Genomic DNA, 21,438 nt, shown 5'->3' on the forward strand with positions numbered 1-21,438 from the left:
AAAATCTAACTGGAGGCTGGAAAACTACTTCTTTTGAATACATATTGGGGTCTGGCTAACCCTTTCCTGTGCCCCAGAACGAAAAAAGGTGCTGTCTTTCACTATTGTATATACATCACTGATTATATATGCCATTGCATTACAGTACATTTCAATGACCTAGGAGGTGTACTATTCTCTGGGTCTCTGTGGCTCTGGTGTACCCCCTGGAGTAGTTATGAATTTGCCCAATGTGACCATGTTCAGAGCCTCAATCACAAATTGCCTAGTGGCACTGAATGGCAGGGGTTATCACCCATATGCCCCCTACAATCCTTGTGCATACCCCATGCGCTGCACAGCGGGAATACCACATACACCGACCCAGTTCCCCCCAACTGGACTTACCCTTACTCCTTCTGGTCACAAGTCTCACCCACCTGCCTGCTCCCCTTCTCCCTGTCCCCCCGCGTCCCTTCCGCTCCATCTCTGCCCACCATAGTGTGCCCCACTAATATACAATGCCACTTAGACTTATAACGTGGAATGTTGGGAGCATCAACTCCCCATAAAGCGAAAATCAATTCTAACACATCTGCAACGCATGAGAACAGATGTTGCGTTCCTACAAGAGACTCACCTCACATATGACGAACACGGTAAGCTGCGGAGGGACTGGGTGGGAGAGGCCACATACCTCTTTTTTTTTGTGTACAAAAGCAAAACTATGTTTTATTGGCAAATATATTTAGAGTGCTCCACAAAGTTAATGTCGGGATATGTAGGTTGCCGCAGCTGATAAGTTGAACCAAAGCCATGCTGATTTGTAATTAGTAAAAATTTACGTTTAGGTGATAATAAGGGTAGCATTTTGAGTCTGGTAGGCATAATGCTGCATAGAAGTTACTAACACACAAAAGTCATGTCTAAGCCAGTGCATAGAGAAGATAAAAGCACTTATGGTAATTGCAAACATTAACATGTTCATAACCCTTTTACAATTTTGCAATGGTCCATATAAATAGAAATATCCATTCTGGCACTGAGAAAAAAGTTTTGAGATTACATGGGCAGAGATAATGTTAAAAAAAAAAATCAACAATCAGCATGAGCAAGAAACCAACAGTAAAGGCATAGGAAGGAAAATAAAGCTTAGTCCCCTTAACATTAACAGGCAAACCAATTTTGCAGATGATGTTACAAGAACAATTTAAGATGACCTTGAAAACCAATTGTTTATGACAAAATGATGTTTAAATATGGGGTAACCAATCTTCAGAACTACGATGATGTTGCAGCAAAAACAATAAATGGCAATCTGCTGAAATATAAGCGGTGTAACACAACAGCAATGCTTGAGTAAGAAACCAACAGTCGAGAGCTCATCCTTCAATAGTACTAAAAGTCCTAGAAAAAAACATCATCTATGAAGCAATACAAAGCTCTTTAGCCAGACACTGCAGTGTAGTGTGGTTAATTGGTTGGATCAAGTTATTTCCCATTTCCTTTTCATCTAGCAAATCACAGGCAGTTTGGTTGTGAGCATTTGTAGAGTCTAAGTATGCTCCAGATTTAATAAGCAAATTCATAATATCTGGGTTGTTGTTTAAAGCAGCAATGTGCAGGGGACTGTTTTGATCAGCATCTCTGACATTTACCTCAGCACCACATTCCACCAAGATGGCAGTTACCTGAAGAGAAGGGAATTTGCAGACAGGGTAGCGACCAACACAAGTGGTGTTTTTGTCCACAGTCAGATGTAGAGGACTGAAGTTGTTCTTCCCTTTTGGTTGTAACTTGAGGAACCTGTATATATTCTGCTTTTTTTTTTTTTTTTTAAATGTATTTTTATATTGAGGATTTTCAAACATTACAACTTATGATAACAGTCACATGTGTTACAAATTAGACACATAAACAAATAAAATACATGAACAAGTTATATTTAGATTAGTGGTTCAGACAATAGGTGACCTGAGCTTATGAATCCTCCATTTTGTAATAGTACTAGCTTGTTAAAGTGACTACTGAGCTGACCACACGTTGGTCTTATAGTTATGGAAATGAAACATGTATAGTAGTCTCTAGTGAGGCCACTCCTGGACCTTCTGAATATGTATAAGTGGGGGGGGGGGGGGGGAGTCAGCGGGCAAAGAGCAGCTCTTGATATAAAGGGGAAGGGGGGGCGGAGCCATTTAGTGTGAGGGAGAGAAGAGAAAGAGAAGAAAATAAACAAACAAAAAACTGGGCTACGTCTGAGAAGGGTAGTAAGCTAGTATTACCCGAGGTGTGTTCCTTAAGTTCCAGTAGGCTCGTAATTAAGTGATACATAGGATTAGATCTAACATATCATGTAAAGCTTAAATTGATACAAACTAATATTCGACAGGTAAAAACCTCTTAAAGTTTAGGGTAGTAGGGGAAGAGTGAACTATTCCATTAATATCATCTTAGGCTGTAGGGTAAAAAAAAAAACGAAATCCAGGGATGTATGGTACATAAACCCCAACCTCAAATTATTTAATAACAAGAATAGCTCTAGGACAATATAAAATCATCTTACCTAAGTTAATCTAGGGGAAACCTCTTACATGACGACAATAGATGAGCTAAAGGCATCAGGGGGCTGTTATATGAGCTTACTGAGAAATAAGTAGTAGGTATAAAAAAAGGAAAATCAGACAAACCTATTGAAAAAACATTAACCTCCTGTAAACATTGATTATGTTAAGAATACCAGTCAACTCCCATGCTCATAGTGTCTAGGATAACATCAGAAAAATAGGCATACATATATATTGATAAACATATTAAACAATACCTCTTAGCTAAATATTATGCTGGGGTTTATATTAATGCAACACCTCTTAAACTAACTCGAGTCACTCTTGTGCCCTAAAAATAGAATGTGAGACTAGAAGGGATCCTCACTAATATAAATGGCCACCTTTGGACCTATACAAGCCTATAAGGGCATAAAAAATATAAAATATAGATATAATAAAAGGGTGGAATGTAGTAGTTTTAGTTTGTAAAAATAATTCCCCTAGTGTGTAATATACATATTGAAGGGTTATCCCCATTCAATAAAGATGACTCCCTCTCTTGGCCCTTTTAAGGGTTTAAGTATTATATATGGGGGAAAGTAATAGGTACAAAACATAAAGGACCCCTTTCTGTTTCTGTAGGAAATGGGATAACACTGAGCAGCTTATCAGTTATTAAAGTATTTTGCGAGTGACATTAAGAGAGAAGTGGTCCCCATTACGTTAGCATACAACAGTATTAAAGCTCTTTACATGCGAGCTACACAGCATCTAAAAATTGCAGTATGCACACGGCATATACATAATGGGTGCCCATTTTGTATTCCTTAGAACTCAATTTTATATTGACCTACTAAGACTATACTGTGGACTGAGAGATTAACCTGCGAAAACTGAACATCATGGTCGCAATAGACCCAGACCATGATCCTGTGTCATAAAAATGTATATGGGAAAGTGTATCACATAATCTTATTTCAAAATATCTCAATATAAACCACATGCAGGATCAGGCTTGCTGTTCAACTGAGGAATATAGTAGTGCCTCTAGGGGTGAATAAAGCTCTTAATAAAGCAGAATATACTGGTACTCAACTAATAATCATATAATAACGTTGCCTAAAACCAAACTGAATGTATACAATGAGGAGCATTTTCAATAGTAATATAAGGCTCTATCATTCGGCTAACTGTATGCATATAGATAAAGAGCCATCAAATTAAATACCCTGGCTAAAAGTGGGTTAGCTTTACTGAATAAAGATAACATTAGTGGGGTGCACAATGAATACTGGAATAAAAGTGTATAGATTAGGTAAATAACAGGCATAGAAGGTTGGACACCATATTTAAACTGGAACATTCTCATGAAGGTGTCCTAAACTTAGTATCCTACAAAATAAGTCCATACAGTAGTGACAAAGTCTAAGTGCTGGGAGCACCTGTATTGGGAGAAAAGTAAGATTACCCAACACCTATCTTTACAGCGTTCATAGGACTGACTCTCAACACTTAAACTCGTAGAGGAGCCGCTGTCCACTGTCAATAGGGCTCATCTGTACCTTGCTGTTCCAAATTTCCCTGCGCATCTCCTGAAGAAAAATGCTGCAAAGAAGGCAACATAAGAAATTGATCGCCCGGGATGAAGAGCTGGCATAGAGAGAAATTGTCAGAGAGCTCAGACCGCTCAACAACAAAATCAGGTGAGTACTAACATTCGGAGCCCAACACAGAGGCCGCACAAAGTGCAGTGTCAAGCATCCATCTTCAATAGCTCTGGTCACTGGCCCCTCAACTATCGGCCGCCTCTTCACAGGGTCTAATGACGTTGCAATAACCTCAGAGAGCTCGCACGCATACTCATCCAAATGAGCACAAAGGAACGCCTGAAGGTAATTCTCCTCAGCCCGCACCATAGGATCATTGGGCCTAATTAAAGACCGGGTGTCAGGCATTTCAATAGGATGCGGTGACAGTATGTCACAACTATCTTCCGCTGAGTCCGGGAGATAGGTTGATCGTCAATCTTCATGGCTAGGCATGTCTTGCGGTTCAGACCGCAAAAGGCGGATATGTTGTAATAGGTCACCATAATGAAAGTCCATAGTACGCTCCAGTACAGAAAGCGCATTAACAATGTCTGCCGCCATCTTAATCCAGAATACTATGTGCGTCTGAGGGCTAATTTTTCCACATGTCTCCTAAGAGACACTATTATGGTAAAGCAGGCTTCCTTTCTCGGTCAGTGTCCACAGAGAAGATTAAGGAACTTGAGTTCAACCAAAAGTTAAAATTCTATCAAATAGCCTCCATTATTGAAGTTTAGAGCTGGGAGCACTCTCAAGTTAAGTCTTGCTGCTTCGGCAGTTGGCTCCGCCCCCCGATATTCTGCTTTTTTTAAGTGCTCTTGCTCAGAACTGTAGGGAACCTTCTCCAACAAACAGATCAAGTGTAATATAATAGAGAGGGTATTGTTTAGCTGGATTTGGTCAGGAGGCAATAATGTTTGTTTGACATCTCTGTCAATTCCAATACACTTTTACACAGTATTCCCATTAGGTCATCAAACGTAACTGTGGTGCCCAGAAGACCTTTTGCTCGGTCCTGAAGCAGGAAGGAGAAAAGCTCCGCAAAAGACAGCAAACTGCTGGCTGTCATTGGACTTAAAGGATCCAAGTTGCTCTGTTGCATGTCCAAAGCATATTTCCATAAATTGATGCATATTTTGAAATTCCCAGAATCTGCATAAACAGCCCCTCGGTAACAAATGTAATACGATGTATCAGGATGAGAAGAGCCCTAAATACGTTCTCTAATTAAAAGTGCCTGCATTCTCATCTCATCTGGATCTGCAATTAGATTATCTAACTCTTCAGCAGTATTCACTTCTTTAGCATAATCATAAGCCATTATCAACGTCTGAGGAACAGGTTTGCTGATAACATTAGTTCTATTACTGTATCTCATATCCATAGCTCGCTTCCAGTATTTTAAGGCACCCAGTAGGTCCCGCTTTTTGTCTACAAAATTGGCGCCAAGGAGTTCAAGTGCATTAATGCACTCAGTTTTGCTTGTCTGTGGGTGCTGAGTAAGAAAGTCAATAATATTTGTGTGCACAGTAACACTGACAGAGAGGAGTGGTGTCATGCCATAGCCATCCTTTTCCATTTTAGCACCATATTTAAGGAGCATCTTCATGATGCCCAAGCTTCCAGACTCAGCGCAGTCATGTAAAGCTGTATTTCCTTTTAACTCTTGTGGTTTACATCAGCTCCCTTCTCGAGCAAGAACTGGGCAATCTCCGTGTGACCCTTATAACAGGATATCATAAGACAGGTATGCCCATGGTGATTAGTTACTTCCAAGTCAGCGTTGTGCTCTACCAGATACTTGACAATTTCCAGGTGCCCATCAAAGCAGGCTGCACGCAGCAGAGTAGAGTTAGTAAGGGTGGTGTTGTTAACGGAAGCCCCATGATCAAGAAGAGATTGCACGATTTTTAGGTCCCCAGCAGCAGAGGCGGCCCAAAGAGGAGGTGCCCCTTCTATCATCTCTCCATCAAAATTAACAGATCCACCAATTTCAACTGAGGCACTGCACTGATATAGCAAATAATACACCACATCCAAGTGCCCATACCGAGCTGCCATTAAAAGTGGAGTGGCACCATTGTTTTTTTCTGCAAGACTACTTCATCCTTAGCTTTGTTTTCCAGAAGTTTTGAGAAAAGACGCAGCTTACCATCATGGGCAGCGTTGAATAATGCTGTCTTGAGATCCATGGCTGCTCTACTCTGACAGCTTTAAAAAAAAAACAGGAGATACCAATGCTCTTTATTGACAATGAAAATTTTTAAACGGAAGGCACAATAACAAAAAAGTATGAAATCCTCTCCGTCCTCAGGAGCAGCATGAATATGGTTTCACAGATGCATGATGATTGAGTTGTGCTTCGGTGACCGGAATCCTTCAGGCATTACTGCGTCCATGGCAGCCAGCTTTTCTTGTTCGCTCCCTGACAGTCTCTGCAGTGCCATGACCAGTGTGACGAGATGGGCGGTGCTCTACTCCGCCTGATAGCTTACAGCCACATTCCTCTCTTATACAAGCACAAGCAGGGGGTTAGCTATTTTATTTGGTAAGCAGGTGACTGCAAACATTAATCATATCCACACAAACACAGAGGGTAGGTTCCTTATTATACAGGCACAACTAGACTTGGTTAATTACACTTTTTGCAATATATATGCGCCCAATCATAGATCACCCCCTTATTGGGACAGGTTAATACAAACCCTGACCCCCTATGTGGTCACGAACCTTGTGGTGGGAGGGGATTTTAATCTAACACCCTCACATATTCTTGACAGATTATGGCTCCAAGGCAGAACATCTAAAGACCTCCGACTTAATTACAAGGCCATATTTGAAACTTAAACATTTGGTGGACTCCACACCGACCTTAACCTGTGCAACATTTGGAGATTGCTTCACCCTAAAGATAAAGACTTCACTTGCCTCTCTAAAGTGAAGTCAACCCTCTCCAGAATAGACCTCTTTCTAATTTCCAATTCCCTTGTCCCTAAGGTTAAGCAAGATAAAATAAATGATATTGTAATATCTGATCATGCGCCATTGGAATTGACACTAGAATCTTATGGACCTAGTCCTAACAGGAACACCCTACGCTTCCCCACCTATTTGTACTCCTCAGATGCATTCTCCAAATTCCTATCACACTGCTGGACGGACTTCTATACAGACAATTTTGCCCACCTGGACAACCCACAATTATTTTGGGAAACTGCAAAAACTGTGCTGACTGGCTATATAATATCCTATGTAGCTAATATCAAACAGAAAACCCAACATAGACACATTGAGTTACAAAATTGACTTGGTCAGGCTTATCAAACATATCTCACAGAAAAAACGTCCACATCCTTTGATCTTTACACCACCGCTAAAGAGGACCTTGATGCCTTCCTTAGCATCAGGCCTCTTTCAAAACTTTGAGTAAGTACTACAGATTTGGTAACAGATCAGGCAAACTCTTAGCATCTCTGACTAAACTTTGCACGGCAAAGGCAAATGTTGCTGCGCTTAGATTCCAGGGCAAGACATTTACATCCCTATCAGAAGTGGCACACTGTTTTACTCAATACTATACACAACTATACACACAGCAACAATTGAATTCCCCCGGAAACCCAACAAGCCTTCTGGCGGACTCTAGCCCTCCCGCAGCTTACCCAAAAGCAATAAGCTAGCATTAATGCCCCTATTTCCTCAGACAAAATAGTATGTACAATGAAATCTATACCTCTAGGCAAGGCAGTAGGCCCTGACGGGCTACCGATGGAATTCTACCAAATCCTTCAAACTCAAATCTCCTCAACCTTAGCAAAACTGTACAATTCTTACTTTCAGGAAAACATTACAACCTCCCAAAACCTCTCCACTGCCCATATCACCCTCATCCCCAAACCAGATAAAGACCATACCCTGCCAGAATCCTACCGCCCCATTTACCTACTAAACTCTGACTATAAGATTGTTATAAAAACCATCCCTCCTGCATAAGGATCAAACAGGCTTTGTCTTCAAGCGTACATCAGTTATCAACCTTTACTGGAGTCTGGGGGTGGTGAGGGGGCGGACGGGGCTCCAGAGGCCTTCCTGCTATCTCTGGACGCAGAGAAGGCCTTCAACCATGTTGAATGGTCACATCTGCTCAACACCATGCATCACTTCAATTTCCAGGGCCCATTTCTAGAAATGATCCGCAAAATATATACTCATCCAATGGCACGAATTACAGTTAATGTTATTTTCCCCCCTGATTTTCTCCTGCAGAGGGACACCCGGCAAGTCTGTCCATCATCACCTTTGCTTTTCGATCTCGCCCTGGAGCCTTTGGCCTGCAGACTTAGGCAAATCTTCCCAGGCATCTCCATTAAAGGAGTCCCCAATCACCTAGCTTTATACACAGACGACATGCTACTATTCGTAGAGAATCCAGATTTGCACATCCCTCACATTCTGCAATATTAACAGAATTTGGCTTTTTCTCCGGCAACAAAATAAATACATCTAAGTCCGAGATACTGTGGCTAAATAAAGACTGATGGTCAAGTGGTGACTACCTCTTTGTAGTAGCACAAGACTCTTACATATCTGGGCATCCAACTGCACAGGAACCCACATAAAATGTATGATCTAAACATCTCTAGACAATGTACAAATGTATCCATCCAATTGCAGGGCTGGCCCCATCTTCCCCTGGGTCTATCTGGTTGAATTTACTTGGTCAAAATGACTACCCTGCCCAAGATCTTGAACCCACTCTTGGTCTTGCCCTTTCTTATGACCAAGAAAGATCTTTCAACAATGCCCAAAGCTATTGGTACCTTCATCTGGAGGGGAAAGAAAACCCATTTTGCATCCGATAGATTGCAGCTCCCATACCTGAGTAGGGGGCTGGGTTTGCCAAAACTGAAACTGGGTAGCACTGGCAAGACTGGTCACAGATTGACGGTTAAACACATTCCTCTTCGATGATGCACAACTCGATGAAGCAGTGGTTGCACCACTTGCCCCAGCCTACTTACCATACGCTCTTCTTAAAGACCTCCCGACCCAGGTTAGCGGAAACCCATTATACAAAGACCCCTTAAGGGCCTGGCATATGATACTCAGACACCTAAATTTAAAATCTCCCACGCCTAAGTTTATCCTGGTAATAGGCAATCAGGAATTTCCGGCAGGGAATGAGTCAGCACCCTTTCACGCTTGGAAGACCTTAGGGCTTAGAATGCTGGGTGATGTCCTAGATCCATTGTTACACACGTTTAGAACGTTTCAAGAATTACAAAGTTTATTTGATATCCCTAATAAACACTTCTTTGCTTATCTACAATTAAGGCACTACATTCATGACCTCCAAAGGGAAAACACAGAATTTTGGAGTTCCTCCCACTTCTCCATCTCACATGCATTATTCCAAATGGGAATTTTCACATCCTGTGGTTTCTATAAGTGCCTGCTAAAGCAAAAAGAAAGAAGTATACAGACGGCAATCCTAGAAAGGATAGGCCCAGAATTCTCAACACAGATCTCTATACAAGACATAAAATCAAGCCTAGTAAGGGCAAAAACAGCAACACTAGCCATTCTATTGAGAGGGGCGCAGATTAGAATTCTTAACAAGGACTATCTCACCCCTTCCAGACTATACAAATAGAAACTGCAAAAACCCAATTTATGTGTGAAATGCAGCAGCGCCTCCCCTAATTTCCAACAATGCTTTTATTCATGCCCACTGATTAAACGGTTCTGGGGACGGCTACAGTATTGGGTAAATACCACATTCCAGTTAGACATTACAGTAGTCACAGATAAAAATGTTCCTCTTCCTTTGGAACAATTCATATAAAAACTGCACAACATTCTGTTCCTGTGCACCCTATTGGCACGACATTGCATCCTGTGTAGATGGATTTCCAAAAAAGCACAGACTATAGCATAATTCAAAGGTCTACTAATGAAACACCTCTTCATTGAACAATATGATACGAAGTTAGATACTGGACACAGGTTTGGTCCCTTCCTTAGGAAGTGACAACCTCTGCTGACTACACTCACCCCCACCATACAAAGAGCGGTTATTCTCTGAGGCGGAGACTGCCCCACTTCCAAATAAGCTTTGTGAATCAGAAGTTTTAACCAAGATGCCAAAGAAATGGCAGAGGCTTTCTGACCTTTTCTGGAACCAGAAAAAAATAACAGACTAGAAGTCTTTCTGAAATCTTTAGTAGCCTCAACATAATATTTCAAAGCATCCAAAGAATGTAAAGACCTTTCAAGATTATTTTTAGGATTAGGACACAAGTAAGGAACAATAATTTCCTGCAATGTCTTTAATACCAAATTTAGAGAGATTTAATAACAGGTTTGATACAAGTCAAAGCCTGTACAAAACAGTGAACATCAGGAAGATTAGCAATATTTCTGTGAAATAAAACAAAAAGAGCAGAGATTTGTCCTTTCAAAGTATTGGCCGACAAACCTTTATCCAAACCATCGTAAAAACAACTGTAGAATCATAGGAATTCTAAAAGAATGCCAAGAATAATCATGAGTGGAACACAATGAAATATAGTTTTTCTAAACCTTGTGATATATTTTCCTTGAAACAAGCTTACAAGCCTGTATCATAGTGTTAATTACAGAATCAGAGAACAATTTATGACTAAGGACTAAGAGTTCAATGGAATTTCATGCCTTCAAATTTAGAGATTTGAGATCCGGATGGAAAAATGGGCCTTGAGACAGAAGGTCTGGTCTTAGAGAAAGTGACCAAGGTTGGCAACTGGACAATCGGACAAGGTGGAAAAATGTAAACAGGTTGGTAAAACCATGGAACTGCTAGAGCATCCATCAATTCCACCTGAGGATCCCTAGACCTGGAGAGGTATCTGGGAAGTTTCTTGTTTAGATCTTTGTCTGGAAGACCCCACATCTGCACAATCTGATAGAATGCATCTGGATGGAGAGACCACTTCCCCGAATGTAGAGTCTGATGGCTGAGATAATCTGTTTCCCAACTGTCTACACCTGATATATGAATCGCAGTGATTAGAGAAGAGTTGTATTCCGCCCAAGAAAATACTAGAGATACTTCTTTCATTGCTAGGGGACTGCGAGTCCCCCCTTGATGATTGACATATGCAACTATTGTGACATTGTCTGCTTGAACTCAAATATAGGATTCTCTCCTTAATAGAGGCCAAGCCTGAAGAGCTCTGAAAATAGCATGGAGGTCTAAGATATTTATTGGTAACCTCACCTCTTGAGGAGTCCAAACTCCTTGTGCTGTCAGAGACCCCCAAACAGCTCCCCAACCTCTGAGACTTGCATCTGTTGTGATCACAGTCCAGGTAGGACAAACAAAGGAGGTCCCTTGAACAATAAGGTGATGATTTAAACACCAAGTCAGAGAGAGTTGAGTGTTGGGATTTACGTAAATCAGTTGTGATATCTGAGTTTAATCCCTGCACCATTGGTGCAACATGCAAAGCAGTAGAGGTCTCATATGAAAAGAGCAAAAGGGATCAGGTCCAATGCTGCAATTATGAGACCTAAAACTTGCATGCACATAGCCACTGAAGGGAATCATAGAGACTGAAGGTTTAAACAAGCTGAAACCAACCTCAAACATCTCATTTCTGTTAGGGATAGGGTCATGGACACAATCTATCTGGAAACCTAAAAAGGTGACCTTTGAGAAATCAATACATTCTGTGTTTTGTGTGAGATTCTGCTAAATCAAAAGATTGAGCTAGTACCAAGATATTGTCCAAAAGAGGAAACACCACAATACCCTGCTCTCTGATTACAGATAGAAGGGCACCTAGAAGTTTTGAGGATATTCTTGGTGCTTTTGCAAGGCCAAACGGAAGAGTGAAAATTGGTAATGCTTGTTTAGATAAGAGAAACTCAGAAATCGATAGTGATCTGGATGAATCAGAATGTGAAGGTAAGCGTCCTGTAAGTCTATTGTAGAAATAAAGTGACCTTGTTGAACAAAAGGCATAATAGTCCTTATAGTCACCATCTTGAAAGTTGGGACACTTACAAAACTATTTAAAGTTTTCAGATCCAAAATTGGTCTGAAAGAATTTTCCTTCTTTGGTACAATGAATATATTTGAATAAAAACCCAATCCTTGAGGACTTCCGGGGCTCTGATAAACTCATGTTTGTTAAGCCTGTTTGCAGCCAACATTCATTCCCATCCACATCTCCCTTGACAGCTTTTGTGTCCGGGAGCTACAGTGGATAGAGAGATCACCAGCTTCTCTTCCCAGGAAGGCACGTTTAAGTATTTTCTTGTGACAAAGTGGAAGTGTCGACAGTCTTACTTTTTAAGATGGCTTCTACTAAGGAGCTGATGGACCTGCTGTTAGCTCGTTTGGATAACCTGCTTGCGTCCTGTCTGGCGCTGCATTGAGATCCAGAATATTCAGCGTCCAGCCTTGTTACTGGTGCATAGCCCTGACACTGAAGGAGAGATTTCTGGAGTGAAACAATCACCATCGCTCCCCGACTCCACGTGGCATAATGGTGTAGAGTTAGTCTCATGTTAGGGCGCATCTTCAACTCTTAGTTTTGGATCTTTTACACCCCCTGTACTGGACGATAGAAAGCATGGCAAAGCAAAGCTAGCATTGGGGGATAAATCTGTGGCAGACACAATGGATCTACGGACACTTACAAATTTTGCTAGAAACACAGTATGAGAATACATGGTGTGCAGGGAGGAATCCTAGATTAGATAATCCCATATTGAGAGATTTTGTAATGGTGCATTCGTGGAAGATATCAAAAGCGGCTATAATACACTTTGCAAGGCTCTTCCTTCCTTGGTATGAAAAGGTGCAATGCCGTGGTCTCTCTGCTTCATATGGTTCTGAGCAATTTTCAGTGTGAACTCTCAGACTTAGAAGAGGTATTGGCTGAATAGACATATTGGAGACTGAACCATCTGTTTAAAATACCTGTGTTAATACAAGAGAATATTTTATTGCACAGCCGGTTAATACTCTCTATTCCTCAATTGTTTTGTTGCCAGTGTCTACTTTAAAACAGCATTTGCATTCATATTTGTATACCCTGCATTTTCACTTTATTAATATGTATGTTACACCTTAGCTCATGTATTTTCTAAAATTGGTTGCAATATGTTGCTACCATGCACTTGCAGTTGTTGAGAATTTAGTAAACCACACTAGTCATACTCCCAGTACTGAGATTTTATACTACATAAGTGTCTATGGAGGAACGGAGCTATGCGCTCTTACAGCATACTTTACATAGCATTTACTCCATTGTTTTGTTCTTGTGAACAGAACAAAATGGGTTAAACATGCAGTTCATTTAATCCTTCACTAGTTACAGTGCTGGGTGGATAATGCTGTAAATATACTGAAACCCTTTTTTTTGTGTTGCTAACCTTCCAACCTTTAGACAGCTGCTGTGATAATTTACTGTGACAACTCTTTAACAGGATCTTTGTTTTATGTTTACTTCGATTTTCTTGCTGAGATCTAAATCCGAAGGTGTGTGCTCCCACATACAGTATGTCTGACACAGGCTTAGACTCCACTAATAACCGCAGGCCATCATGACATCGTTTTGACCGGGCTGTATGTAGTCTCCCTTTGGCACATAGATATCTGAGACACAATAATTGAATCGTCGGTTTCACTCCCCCCTCCCCTTAGGAAGATTGCTGAGGTGATTCCTTGCGCTTCTTATAGTAGGAATTTACTGAGTGAAGCAGCGGTAAAGTTTTTATAAAGTTCATACTGGCTAATTCTCCTATTTGAGTTTATGTTTAGAAACTTGATAGTCAGTCTAAAGGCTCTATAGGTTTATATATTTAAGACTATTGTTTAGGTTAATTTATCCTAAGTACAGTTGATTGCTGCTGTATATTTCACATTGCATATGATAATTTATACCTCATACTATGGCACATCATGTAAGATGTAATATGTGGTTTAGTCTTCTTCACTATGTTAGTTTATGTTCAACTTTATTCTACAGTCTGTATAGGGCAGTACTAAATATAGAAACACAATGCTGATAGGAAGGACATTTTAAAATGAGTTTGCCTTATAATATGCAATGCTGTATTCAAAACTCTATAGGCATAACACTATACCTATATGTACTATGGCCCATAAGTGGCTGCTTCATAAACTAATAGTCCTCTACCCTGCACCATATGAGTCATAAGGTCCAAGGGTGGCCTTTAGTATAATTAGAAGATCCTGCACTTTATCTAAAAATAAATATTGAGGTTTTAACTATACATGCACTATACATTTGCCCTACATATCTATACAATTTGACATGCATGGTGTTCATGAAATAGCTTCCAGTTTGTAAGTTTTGGGGGTTATGGTTGCTTCTGGATCTATATATCAAAGCTTTTACGACTGCAATCTTACCCATCAATTTAGCCATGTTAATTAATGCAACTAACTGGAAGATATGAAACTCATTACCCTCCAGACAAGGCCAAACCTTTGTTTATATTACTATACTGGCTTGTACTCCTACACATGATCTAGCTACAGGGCCGGTGCTTGCATATAGGCAACTTAGGCAACCGCCTTAGGGCGCCACAGCAGTGGGGCGCAAAATTGGAGAGCAGCGATTTTTTTTATTTTTTTATATTATTTTTTACATTTTATTCCTCCCTAACACGCGCGGCGCTCTGTTGCCCACACCACTCTCCCTCTCTTACATCCCGGCACACTGTCTGTTACACAACACAAACAGCAGTCCATGCCCTTTTGTCTCTACTCCTCCCCCGCCCCTCATGTGCTGTCGGGTGTCGATGCAGTGACAGTAGTGACGGTGACCAGTTGTATTTGAGCCGCGGCCATGCTGCTTTCCGCTGTAGTACACTGTGCACACTTACTCATTGCGATATATGTTGTTGCCCGCACCCGGCTCCGCTACAATAATGCTGGGGGTAGTTCCGCCTCTCCACCGTATTTGCTGGCTTGGGGCTCCTTGAGGGTGAGGTCTTGTTGAGCGCCTTGCTACCTACCTGAAAGACTTTACCGGTGGGGAGAGATGACTGTTCTGTGGTGCTCTTCTTCTTCCAGAACTACACCGGGGTGCAGCCTGTCAGGCCAGGGTCACAGTGATGATGGGGTAAGGACGTGTTAAGTGAAGCATGAGTGGTGTCAGCTTTGGGGTGAGCAACTCAGCAAGGTGACGGTGAGCTAAGATTCATTGCAGTTATACACTGGTAAACATGAAGGAGCATGCATGGGGTGGGAGTGGGACATTATATACAAAGCAAAACTCAGTAAAAGTGCAATAAGCAAGGTGGACTACTGAAGACTGAAGTTTGGGCTTAACAAACAGCATGAATATACTCCACTAAATATATGGATCTAATATAAAAAGTGTTTTTCAAAAATTTTTTATATTTTAAAGGATCTAAAAACTATTAAATTCTTTTTAAAATTCCTACAATAATTAATTAGTGTGTGCCTAATTATTTTGAGAAGCATGTATTTCTGTATATTTATTTTACAAATTATTCTATTTAAAGCATCTTAGTTTCCCCCTGTTCTGATATATATAGGCCTAGATTTGGAGTTTGGCGGTAAAAGGGCTGTTAACGCTCCGCGGGCTTTTTTCTGGCCGCACCATAAAATTAACTCTGGTATCGAGAGTTCAAACAAATGCTGCGTTAGGCTCCAAAAAAGGAGCGTAGAGCATTTTTACCGCAAATGCAACTCTCGATACCAGCGGTGCTTACGGACGCGGCCAGCCTCAAAAATGTGCTCGTGCACGATTCTCCCATAGGAAACAATGGGACTGTTTGAGCTGAAAAAAAACCTAACACCTGCAAAAAAGCAGCGTTCAGCTCCTAACGCAGCCCCATTGTTTCCTATGGGGAAACACTTCCTACGTCTGCACCTAACACTCTAACATGTACCCCGAGTCTAAACACCCCTAGCCTTACACTTATTAACCCCTAGGGCTCCATGTACTAAGCCGTCAATTCATCCGTCATTGTAGACGCGGATAAACTCGCCGTTACTCGCCGCGGGCGAAATGGTGTCCGCTGTCGCTATGTACTAATATTCCCCCAATAAATAGACAAGTCTAGCCCGCCGCGAGCAGTTGCGGATTGTTGATAAATTTGACGCCTCGCTCGCCGCGACTAAGCTGATGGTACTTAACTTTCAGTTGAATTGTCTGGCCAATTATTAACACGTGACATGCAAGGTGTCACGAACATCATAGTAGTCGCGGGAATAGAATTTTGCTCCTATAAAAGTTCAACCTATCTAAACAACTTTATTATTGATCAAAAATTTTTGAAGAGTGATAACAGAGCGTTATTTTTGTAATATTTATTTACAATTTGGATATGGCTTCATCTGGATCTGATAATATATAAATATTAATATAAAAATAATTATAAAGATTGACAACTAACAATACAAATTTAAATAGATTACTCTTTATTTACAGTCGACAAATTGGGCGCAATTTATGTACATGGAAATGAGAGACAAATTAGACGCCAGTTATGCTGTAAGTACAATGCTGATATTACTGCCTTTTATATATGTCTAGACTGGCGTCCAGATTGACTTTCCTATTGTTTTGTACCTTGCCCGCCACCTAAAAGGTGGCGAGGCAAAAATAGCGAGGTGTGAGCGGAAATTGTAGCGAGCGGACAAATAGATTTTTTAGTACATTCGTTTTTTGGCGAGTTGGTGGTCAAATGTGTCTAATTACAGTGAAAAATGGAGCGGTAGCGAGGTTTGGCGGATAAGTACGCTCGCAATTTTAAAGATGCGAGTTTTAACATAATTGACGGCTTTGTACATATCAGTTTGCGAGTTTTGACGCGAGATTTGTTGCGGGTAGCTCGCTGACTGCTTAGTACATGGAGCCCCTAATCTGCCGCCCCCGCTATCGCTGACACCTGCATATTTTTTTGAACCCCTAATCTGCCGCTCCGTAAACCGCCGCAACCTACGTTATCCCTAAGTACCCCTAATCTGCTGCCCTAACATCGCCGACCCCTAGATTATATTTATTAACCCCTAATCTGCCCCCCACAACGTCGCCGACACCTGACTACACTTATTAACCCCTAATCTGCCGAGCGGACCTGAGCGCTACTATAATAAAGTTATTAACCCCTAATCCGCCTCACTAACCCTATCATAAATAGTATTAACCCCTAATCTGCCCTCCCTAACATCGCCGACACCTACCTTCAATTATTAACCCCTAATCTTCCGAGCGGAGCTCACCGCTATTCTAATAAATGTATTAACCCCTAACGCTAAGTCTAACCCTAACACTAACACCCCCATAACTTAAATATAATTTACATCTAACGAAATTAATTAACTCTTATTAAATAAATGATTCCTATTTAAAGCTAAATACTTACCTGTAAAATAAATCCTAATATAGCTACAATATAAATTATAATTACATTGTAGCTATTTTAGGATTAATATTTATTTTACAGGCAACTTTGTAATTATTTTAACTAGGTACAATAGCTATTAAATAGTTAAGAACTATTTAATAGTTACCTAGTTAAAATAATAACAAATTTACCTGTAAAATAAATCCTAACCTAAGATATAATTAAACCTAACACTACCCTATCAATAAAATAATTAAATAAACTACCTACAATTACCTACAATTAACCTAACACTACACTATCAATAAATTAATTAAACACAATTGCTACAAATAAATACAATTAAATAAACTAGCTAAAGTACAAAAAATAAAAAAGAACTAAGTTACAAAAAATAAAAAAATATTTACAAACATAAGAAAAATATTACAACAATTTTAAACTAATTACACCTACTCTAAGCCCCCTAATAAAATAACAAAGCCCCCCAAAATAAAAAATTCCCTACCCTATTCTAAATTAAAAAAGTTACAAGCTCTTTTACCTTACCAGCCCTGAACAGGGCCCTTTGCGGGGCATGCCCCAAGAATTTCAGCTCTTTTGCCTGTAAAAGAATAAATACAATACCCCCCCCCAACATTACAACCCACCACCCACATACCCCTAATCTAACCCAAACCCCCCTTAAATAAACCAAACACTAAGCCCCTGAAGATCTTCCTACCTTGTCTTCACCATACCAGGTTCACCGATCCGTCCTGGCTCCAACATCTTCATCCAACCCAAGCGGGGGTTGGCGATCCATCATCCGGTGCTGAAGAGGTCCAGAAGAGGCTCCAAAGTCTTCCTCCTATCATGCAAGAAGAGGACATCCGGACCGGCAAACATCTTCTCCAAGCGGCATCTTCGATCTTCTTCCATCCGGTGCGGAGCGGGTCCATCTTGAAGCAGGCGACGCGGATCCATCCTCTTCTTCCGTTGTCTACCGACGAATGACGGTTCCTTTAAGGGACGTCATCCAAGATGGCGTCCCTCGAATTCCGATTGGCTGATAGGATTCTATCAGCCAATCGGAATTAAGGTAGGAATTTTCTGATTGGCTGATGGAATCAGCCAATCAGAATCAAGTTCAATCCGATTGGCTGATCCAATCAGCCAATCAGATTGAGCTCGCATTCTATTGGCTGTTCCGCCAATAGAATGCGAGCTCAATCTGATTGGCTGATTGGATCAGCCAATCGGATTGAACTTGATTCTGATTGGCTGATTCCATCAGCCAATCAGAAAATTCCTACCTTAATTCCGATTGGCTGATAGAATCCTATCAGCCAATCGGAATTCGAGGGACGCCATCTTGGATGACGTCCCTTAAAGGAACCGTCATTCGTCGGGAGACAACGGAAGAAGAGGATGGATCCGCGTCGCCTGCTTCAACATGGACCCGCTCCGCACCAGATGGAAGAAGATCGAAGATGCCGCTTGGAGAAGATGTTTGCCGGTCCGGATGTCCTCTTCTTGCCGGATAGGAGGAAGACTTTGGAGCCTCTTCTGGACCTCTTCAGCACCGGATGATGGATCGCCAACCCCCGCTTGGGTTGGATGAAGATGTTGGAGCCAGGACGGATCGGTGAACCTGGTATGGTGAAGACAAGGTAGGAAGATCTTCAGGGGCTTAGTGTTAGGTTTATTTAAGGGGGGTTTGGGTTAGATTAGGGGTATGTGGGTGGTGGGTTGTAATGTTGGGGGGGGGTATTGTATTTATTCTTTTACAGGCAAAAGAGCTGAAATTCTTGGGGCATGCCCCGCAAAGGGCCCTGTTCAGGGCTGGTAAGGTAAAAGAGCTTGTAACTTTTTTAATTTAGAATAGGGTAGGGAATTTTTTATTTTGGGGGGCTTTGTTATTTTATTAGGGGGCTTAGAGTAGGTGTAATTAGTTTAAAATTGTTGTAATATTTTTCTTATGTTTGTAAATATTTTTTTATTTTTTGTAACTTAGTTCTTTTTTATTTTTTGTACTTTAGCTAGTTTATTTAATTGTATTTTTTTTTAGCAATTGTGTTTAATTAATTTATTGATAGTGTAGTGTTAGGTTAATTGTAGGTAATTGTAGGTAGTTTATTTAATTATTTTATTGATAGGGTAGTGTTAGGTTTAATTATATCTTAGGTTAGGATTTATTTTACAGGTAAATTTGTTATTATTTTAACTAGGTAGCTATTAAATAGTTCTTAACTATTTAATAGCTATTGTACCTAGTTAAAATAAATACCAAGTTGCCTGTAAAATAAATATTAATCCTAAAATAGCTATAATATAATTATAATTTATATTGTAGCTATATTAGGATTTATTTTACAGGTAAGTATTTAGCTTTAAATAGGAATCATTTATTTAATAAGAGTTAATTAATTTTGTTAGATGTAAATTATATTTAAGTTAGGGGGGTGTTAGTGTTAGGGTTAGACTTAGCTTTAGGGGTTAATCAATTTATTAGAATAGCGGTGAGCTCCGGTCGTCAGATTAGGGGTTAATAATTGAAGTTAGGTGTCGGCGATGTTAGGGAGGGCAGATTAGGGGTTAATACTATTTATGATAGGGTTAGTGAGGCGGGTTAGGGGTTAATAACTTTATTATAGTAGCGCTCAGGTCCGCTCGGCAGATTAGGGGTTAATAAGTGTAGGCAGGTGTCGGCGACGTTGAGGGGGGCAGATTAGGGGTTAATAAATATAATATAGGGGTCGGCGGTGTTAGGGGTAGCAGATTAGGGGTACATAGGGATAACGTAGGTGGCGGCGCTTTGCGGTCGGAAGATTAGGGGTTAATTATTTTAAGTAGCTGGCGGCGACGTTGTGGGGGGCAGGTTAGGGGTTAATAAATGTAATACAGGGGTCGGCGGGGTTAGGGGCAGCAGATTAGGGGTACATAAGTATAACGTAGGTGGCGGTCGGCAGATTAGGGGTTAAAAATTTTAATCGAGTGGCGGCGATGTGGGGGGAGCTCGGTTTAGGGGTACATAGGTAGTTTATGGGTGTTAGTGTACTTTAGGGTACAGTAGTTAAGAGCTTTATGAACCGGCGTTAGCCAGAAAGCTCTTAACTCCTGCTATTTTCAGGCGGCTGGAATTTTGTCGTTAGAGCTCTAACGCTCACTTCAGAAACGACTCTAAATACCGGCGTTAGGAAGATCCCATTGAAAAGATAGGATACGCAAATGGCGTAGGGGGATCTGCGGTATGGAAAAGTCGCGGCTGAAAAGTGAGCGTTAGACCCTTTAATCACTGACTCCAAATACCAGCGGGCGGCCAAAACCAGCGTTAGGAGCCTCTAACGCTGGTTTTGACGGCTACCGCCGAACTCCAAATCTAGGCCATAGTGTGTGTATGTGTATATATATATATATATATATATATATATATATAAAAATATATATATATATATATATATATATATGCATATGTGTGTGTGTGTGTATATATATATATATATATATATATATATGTGTGTGTGTATGTGTGTATATATAGATTTATATACATATAAATATATATATAATCTGTGTATATATATATATATATATATATTTCTATATGTGTATTTATATATGTGTGTGTGTGTATATATGTATATATATATATATATATATATATATACTGTGTGTATATATATATATATATATATATATATATATATATTATTGTGTCCCATATCCTGCAATTACAGTACCAGTAACAGGGTATCAGGATATCCTAATATACAGTATATACCCTATATATATTTTATATATATATATATATATATATATATATATATACACACACTCATACAGTATATATATATATATATATTGGTGTGTGTGTATATATATATATATATATATATATATATATATATATATATATATATATATATAAATTATAGATTAATTAA

General features: G+C 40.2%; 1 pseudogene; it reads right to left on the reverse strand.

The window, feature by feature from the left end:
• Positions 1–1,403: 1,403 nt before the first annotated feature.
• LOC128652281 (protein fem-1 homolog C-like) lies at positions 1,404–6,312 on the reverse strand (annotated as a pseudogene).
• Between the last annotated feature and the right edge of the window lie 15,126 nt (positions 6,313–21,438).

Source organism: Bombina bombina, chromosome 3, assembly GCF_027579735.1.
Source record: "Bombina bombina isolate aBomBom1 chromosome 3, aBomBom1.pri, whole genome shotgun sequence".
In the NCBI taxonomy this organism is placed as follows: domain Eukaryota; kingdom Metazoa; phylum Chordata; class Amphibia; order Anura; family Bombinatoridae; genus Bombina; species Bombina bombina.